Source organism: Papilio polytes, unplaced genomic scaffold, assembly GCF_000836215.1.
Source record: "Papilio polytes unplaced genomic scaffold, Ppol_1.0 DF823835.1, whole genome shotgun sequence".
In the NCBI taxonomy this organism is placed as follows: domain Eukaryota; kingdom Metazoa; phylum Arthropoda; class Insecta; order Lepidoptera; family Papilionidae; genus Papilio; species Papilio polytes.
Window position 1 is genome coordinate 1,926,236 of NW_013525369.1, and position 6,000 is coordinate 1,932,235.

Genomic DNA, 6,000 nt, shown 5'->3' on the forward strand with positions numbered 1-6,000 from the left:
AAAGAAAAAATTAACAATAGCGCTAACGACTAATGGAAGTGCACCCTTATACTCGGGTCAAATAATTTTAACGGTCAATAGTGCTATTCGTTAATTTTTAATCTGCGTAATTATATTTTAATATTGCTCGCGACTTCGCCCGCGTGAAATTAAAAACTCACAGATAACGTAGCTTTTCAATTGGGAGGGAATTTTTAAAAACGACCCAGTAGTTTTTGAGTTATTTTAAATACAAAAATACAAACTTTTTCCACGGCTTGAACTTTAATAAAATAGCCTATGTTACTTCCAGATAAATTACCATTCCTATTGTGAATTTTTTTTTAAAAGCGGCCCAGTATTTTTTAAGTTATTTCACAAGGAAAATACAAATCTTTCCTCTTTATACTATAGTAAAGATAACGTTCGGTGACAGAATTTAAAAATATGATATTCTTGAAGTACGTATGAGTTTCCTCTTACTTGATTGCTATCTGTTTTCTCAACAAGATAAAGTAATATGTCCACAGGTGTTTCGGCAATGGGAACGCAGAACAGGTTGTCGTTTGGGCGACATTCTCACAACGACCTTACCGCGGAATTGAAAGTAACCACAAGATTTAATTATACTTGCACTGGCTAACTGCTTGCCCTCAGGCATACGAGACTGGCTTTCATTTTATTTTATTTATCTACATCTTATTAAATATAAATAAACAGTTTTCAGAACTTAACACTATTCATCAAAACATATAACAATCTTACTTCTTACTAATAATAATGTTCTGCGACGAGACGAGGACATAAACCAGAAAGTATTGATTGAATGTGGATGGCTACAAAGGTAGAGGAAGACAGAAGAAAGTATGGATGGATTGTGTGAAAGAGGATATGCTTAAGAAAGGAGTGGATTCGGATATGAGGGCTGATAGAGATGTACGGAAGAGCAGCACATACTGTGCCGACCCTCCGTAAGGGATAAGGGCAAGTGGATGATTACTTCTTACTAATAATATAAATGCGAAAGTTTAGATTGTTAGACTCTAACAGAGTCTAATCTTGAAAAACTGCAAAGCGTCAACAATATATTAAAAAACTTCAACCAGTGTTAACAAAAGGTAGGCAGGTTTTCAATTTCATCCGCCTTCTCATCAATGATTAAATTGACTCTAAACTTTTCAGCCGTTTAGGCTGTAAACTCTTATTAGACGAATCGGGATAACATTTGGCTTAGATGTAAAATATTATATTCTAGAAGAACCCATAAACTGCTTGCTTTTGTTTTTTTTACACCGACGGTGTCCGGGTAGATATCTAGTCGTTATAAAACTAGTAAAGACCAAAACTTCCACTGTCTCTACCCCTATCCAGGGATAATAAATCGAATGGTGACCTCTTTATAACGATCTACTAAGATTTTCGTTGCACGCAATATGCATGTAAAATAATTGAGTAATTAAAAAACATTAATATGACAACTTCACGCTACCGTTGTTGTCAGTTTTCACGCAACTTTCCAATAAACGTTTTTAAAAAAAATATAATTAATCGTTGATCAATATTACGCATAATCTTACTAACGTTATAAATGTGAAATTTTATATGGATGTTTGTTAGAGTTTGTAGCCTAAACTGCTGATCGGGTCTCGAAGAAATTTGGCATGGATGTAGAGGATAGTCTAAAAGAACATATAAGCTACTTGCTTTTGTTTTATTTAATTCCGCGCGGACGGATTCGAGGGCGAAAACTAGTTTATAATTCGCTTTTAATTAACGACCACAAAAGCATATATCAACCCTTGTTTATTGCGGAATTAAAGTAATTTTTTTATACACATTAAAAGGTGATATAAGCGATTCTAACACACTTAGCCTACGATTTTTTATTCTTAAGCTATAAATTGCACTTTCAACTACCCAATAAAGGTTTTTCACAAGTCATATTCTTTTTATAGCCTAAGACCTCCGATGTCGTGTCAAATTTGATTTTTGAGCCAAAAGTGTCATCTCGCTCATTCTCTTTGACAAAATAGAGATAGATATATGTTTGTACGTTTATTTCGATAGTTATTTATAACCTTAATCTCATTCGAATAATTTAATATGAAATAATAGAACCTTTTAAATGTCAAGGTTTTTAGGAAAATATTAAAATCAGATCGGCAGTAAGACCGTATATGGTAGTTTTTATTACTTACTAGCTGTTACCCGCGACTTCGTCCGCGTGGTAATAGAAAACATACGAACTATACGAGTACAAATATTATAACAAAAAGCTACGTATCCCTCGGGAACCGGATATTTCTCGGGGATGATTCTTATCCTATGTGTACTTCAGACTTTGTTTTTCATCTGTGCCAAATCTTAATAAGATATGCTAAACCATTGTAGAATGATCGAGTAAACATTAAAAAACTAAACTAATGAATCCTACGGGAACCGTAACTATTCCCAGAATAAAAAGTAGCCTATGTGTTCTTCCAGACTATGCTCTAAACCTGTGCCAAATTTAATGGAGATCCGTTTAACCGTTTAGGCTACAAACGATAACAAACATCCATCCATCTATCGTAACTTTCGCATTTATAATATGACATGAATGATGTTATAATTTATTTTCATACTAGATATAGCACGTGACTCTGTCTGCGCTGAATTAAAACGTATTTAGTAGTCTATTTATTTTGCATCTGAACCAAATTTCAAGACCCATGCAGCCGTTCTGAAGTTACCATTACCGTTTTAACATCCATCCAAACAGCAATAACTTAAATACTCTATCGACCTTGAATAACATGTAATTACTAAACGGCCGTGTGCGATAGTATATTCAATTTATAAATAAAATCAGCGATATTTATATAATCCTAACATAGTTGTTAAGGTTTTTAATTATTATTCACTTATGTCTATTTTAATTGCTTTTCAAGTTATGCTTGAAATTGTATTCCGAAAATGACAGGATTGAACACACGAGCTCGCGTTCTAGTCAGTACAACTTTGAGCTATTGGTGCTTTATTCAAATTTAATTGTCAGTTAACTATGCGTTTTAGACATTGGTTTTTTCGATTGTTTTTATATGTATTTACATTTGTATAGATATAAAGATAAATATAGACAGTAATATAAATTAAAAACATATAAACATCCTAGATTAAAAATATATTTAGAACTCACCAATCGTACAGGAGTCCAATAAGAATTCAAACTAAAATGCCACTGTCGAAATTCTTTACACACAAATATCAATTATTTCTAATTGAATATTATTACTCTCTATATGAAATTATATACAAAAATATATATTGTAAAGTTTCGTTTTATATTCACTTTAAGTTCACGTAAAAGTATAAATTCACAAAAAACTTCAAACCACTGCGCAAGCGCACAACCAAACCCGTCTTCGACGAATAAACGACTGTCACTCAAGAAAATATTCCGACCAATCAGCGCCTTCCATTCTCTTATGAGAATTATTACCCAAACAAATTAAAATGCACGCACGATTTCATTTAAATAAAACGCGCGCGTTGCATTCTTATTTAAACGTGTTATATTAATATTTATTTATTTTAATCTATAATCAAATCTATTGTTTTACCTTAAAGGTTAAATTCGATTGAATTGGAATAAGGAATTGCGAAAGAAAATAAAGTTTACACTTCACAATGAGACGTGGTTTTGTTTAGCAATTTGTATAACTAACAATGTTAATCAAAACATAACCTTATTACAATAGCATAAAGACTAAAGTCGCTTGAAAGGGATAAAAACCTGTCTTGTCTAAAGAAATGTGACCTCGACAGGTATGTGAGTACATTTCGAGAATTTATGAAAAATGATTCCATTTATGACATCACTATAATAAATAATAAGCACGTGGGAAGCTTTGCAGCTTACGAACACGGATGGAGTAACAGCGACTGACGACGTGAAGGGACATTTGTAATTTACGAACTATACAGGATGTGCGTAAAGAAATGTCAACGTAGTTTAAATTAAACATTTATTTTGAAATAGAGAAACGTGAAAAAATTAACTAGAAACTTTAGACAGTAAGTTATTAAAAAAAAGATGTTATTTCTGCCAAGGAACAAGCGAACATTTTTTGTGTCGTTTCCTAACACACTGTATACGTTGAAAGGAATTTGATGACAAAGATTAAAAATATTGAACGACCTTTTTGTAGAGTAGGTCAGTTTAAAATACTTAAAAAAAGATTATTAACCTTCGATATATCGAAAGGTTTCAAAAATATAAACATAAAATAAAATATCATTTAAAAAATTCAATAGAGGTAAATTTTAATTATATATTATTTTCATTAAGGTTATTAGAGATGAGTTAACAAAACAAAATATATTTCTCAAGTATCTTTATTCTCATACAAATCGTTTTAATACATATATCAATTTTCAAGCCTCTGCCAAAAGTTTTTGTATTTCTGCTTACACTATCTGATACATCACACAAAACTTAAGTAAATAAATTAAGTAACTAATGTATTTTTAATATATAAAAATATGATATACTGCTTACCCCAATTCTATAAATACTATATTTTATACTAGTGACTTCGGGAATTTTTTTTTATCTTTTTCGCATTATCTCTTTAAATTTAACTTATTTGGTTTGTAATAAAACCCTTATTAGAGGTTTTACTAATAAATCCAATTATTAAATAATTTTAACTTACTTGCATTCAGATCAAAACTAAAAAATAATATCACATTAAAAATTAAAACTAAAAAAAAACACCAATGAGATTTCTTACAGATTACATAAATACAAATTAAATATATTCCTTTGCATAAAACAATTGTCTTTTTTAATAATACTTTTGTACTTTTCTAATTAAAATTAAACAAATAAGATAATAAATTACAGGCAAAATTTAACTTAGAAATACATAAGAATTAGGGGAGGCTGAAAACCAGCGCGGCCTTCAGTGACAAGCTGGAGGCCGCATCAGCTGAGCCTTTTCCTTTTGACCAAGAGTTTGTACCTTTATTTTTATTTCATTAATAATTGTAAGTTGTGTTCTTTTAATTTTCTTTTGGTCAATAAATAGTGTTTTAAGAAATAAATTAAATTAGAATATACTACTTAGTGGTTTCTAATCTAGTAATACAATTTTAAAGCCAATCGGTCACAACTATAGAGCTCTTCTAAAGTGAATCTTTATATCGCTATCTCTTTCACTCTATATGATAGAAAGAGACGGCATATCATACAATGTGCAGTTGCATTACTAAAGTCAATTTGATATATGCAATACACCAATTATCTTAATGAGACAAGCACATAAACCGTTTGCCTTAACAAGGCACGTATTTACAGACTTGCCTCAACACGAAGCCCCTATATTGGTCACTTGCCTTAGCGCGGCCCGTATATTAGACATTTTCCTTAACCAGGCCCCTATATTAGACACTTGCCTTAACGAGGTCCCTATATTAGACACTTGCCTTAACGATACCCCTATATTAGACACTTGCCTTAACGAGGTCCCTATATTAGACACTTGCCTTAACGAGGTCCCTATATTAGACAATTGCCTTAACGATACCCCTATATTAGACACTTGCCTTAACGAGGTCCCTATATTAGACACGTGCCTTAACGAGGTCCCTATATTAGACACTTGCCTTAACGATACCCCTATATTAGACACTTGCCTTAGCGAGGCCCCTATATTAGACACTTGCCTTAACGAGGTCCCTATATTAGACACTTGCCTTAACGAGGCCCCTATATTAGACACTTGCCATAGCGCGGCTCATATATTAGACATTTGCCTTAACGAGTTCCCTATATTAGAGACTTGCCTTAACGAGGCACGTATTTAAGACGCTTGCCACAAGAAAGCATATATTTTTGACGCCGCAATTAGGCAAATCTCTGTTTTCCAACATTTAAACCCTAAATTGTATATCTTTCTTTAAAAAAGTTTAAACTCGTTTTTTAATATAGCAGTATCGTGTCTTATCGAGGCAAATTATAATTTCTCCAGTCTTTGT

General features: G+C 32.0%; 1 protein-coding gene across 3 annotated transcripts in view; it reads right to left on the reverse strand.

Annotated features, from left to right (window-relative positions):
- Positions 1-3,403, reverse strand: part of LOC106103257 (proteoglycan 4-like) — a 34,826-nt gene extending 31,423 nt beyond the window's left edge. For all 3 annotated transcript variants that reach the window (XM_013282964.1, XM_013282962.1, XM_013282963.1), the window contains exon 1: positions 3,158-3,403. The gene's annotated coding sequence lies outside the window, so the exon portion shown is untranslated. The remainder of the gene's footprint in view (positions 1-3,157) is intronic.
- Between the last annotated feature and the right edge of the window lie 2,597 nt (positions 3,404-6,000).